Below are 1,826 nucleotides of genomic sequence, written 5' to 3'. Positions count from 1 at the left end.
ATAAGAAGCCTGTTTGAAGTTTTCTTTGTGTTATCTCGAGCACTTCAACAAAAGCCCAGTGCAGCTTGCCTCAGAGTATAATGCTGGGCCAGTAGGCAGCCCGGTTGTTAAAAACCTGCTGTTGAGTATGGCACCTGCAGTTCTGTTTCCCCAGACTATATGCATGGAAAAGCAATTGTTTTTCTTAATTATAAAGCTAATGTTCTCAAGTTTATGGGCTGATTAGTTCCTAAAGGATATGTTTTTTTGTGGTTTAGTGATCATATTTGATTGATTTAGTAGAATTATTTAAGAATTCATGAACAGCCCTGTGGACCAGTCTCAGGAAAGTTTCCTCTCCTGATTAAAGAAATTATTCCCAAAGTGAATAAATTCAACCATTTATTACCGTTTGCCCTCCTCACCCACTGAAGAAAGGTTTTTGTGATGAATTCTTGAGGTGTCATTAATATGCATAATCAGGCAAAGCTGGACATTAGCCTAGCCTTTTAGGTCTATTATCAGGAGATGACCATGACAGACTGCAGAGCTTTTATGAACCTCTTATAAGATGTATAAGATATTCTGTTCCCTCTGATGATCAAGGTGACCGCTAATTTGATGGAAATCTTCTTCATTTGTCCTAGCAAGTATAATAATGGCCTCTACTTTAAATTATTTATGCGAAAAGGAAAATAGTTCAATGTTTGTAAAATTACCGGCCTCTGTAACATCAGCTTATTGGATGGAAAAATGCACAGACTACACTACATCTATTTTTGTGTTTTTATTTTAGGCATTGGTAAAAATAAAAGAGGGGTTTTACTTTAAGGCTTTCTGTCATTCCAGAAATAATAACACTCTATAAGTGACAACAAATTTAAACATGAATTTCTTACATGTATTTTAGTTCATCTTTACTGTATGCTGTGTGTTTCTTTTACAATGAGGAGTTATATAGCTGTTATTCAACCAAGATCGTCTGATGGTTGTCTCAATTAATGGTACAACTGCACCATCTAGTGTCAGGAACGCAAATACATTTTGGCTGTGCAACGGCCCTGGACTCTAATTTAAATAAAACAAAGCATTTTTCAAGTTGTTTTCATCATGCAATACTGGTAACATGTTGACTATTATTATGTTTGGAGCCCAGGAGAATTCTGAATGTTGCTTGATGAGCACAACTTAAATCATTAATAGGCCACAAGAACACCAGAAACATTTGTATCATTGGTTTGTTTGAATATGTAATTCTGTCAACATCACAGCAAAACAGGCAACACTCTTTTAATGGTTATGAACTTGAAAACACATATATTGCTTTTGTTTAATCTGTGAGTTAATATTCAGGCAATATCACCATAGATGGTTTAACGATTGGAGACTTTTTCTTAATATGAGTGTAAGACACCAGCACAGTTTGCATTAAGTAAAACCTAATTTGGACGATCCCTGTTAAAAGAGCAAAACTATGTGTACAACACTATAAAATAGCACAATTGTATTATTTTCAAACCCAGCTGCATTTTGTAAACTTATTTAAGGTTGCATCTGTGAATGAATGTTTGTGGAAATCACTCGTATTTCTTTCTTGGATGTCTTTGTGGATGTGTATTACTATCTAAAGCCTGTAGACGTGTTGTGCATAACCAGAATCAGAATCAGAATACCTTCATTCGTCCCACAGAGAGGACATTAACATTTGTTCCAGCTTGAAAAGAGCCAAAGACAGCTTAATGTTTAACAAGAAGTATGCATAAAACACTGAAAAAAATCTTAAAGATACAAAATAAAAAGAATTACACAATTGACTAAATACAAAAATAAATGTGTTATAACTCTAA

This window comes from Notothenia rossii (assembly GCF_949606895.1).
Source record: "Notothenia rossii genome assembly, chromosome: 5".
NCBI classification, from domain to species: Eukaryota; Metazoa; Chordata; class Actinopteri; order Perciformes; family Nototheniidae; genus Notothenia; species Notothenia rossii.
This window is presented reverse-complemented; position numbering follows the sequence as displayed.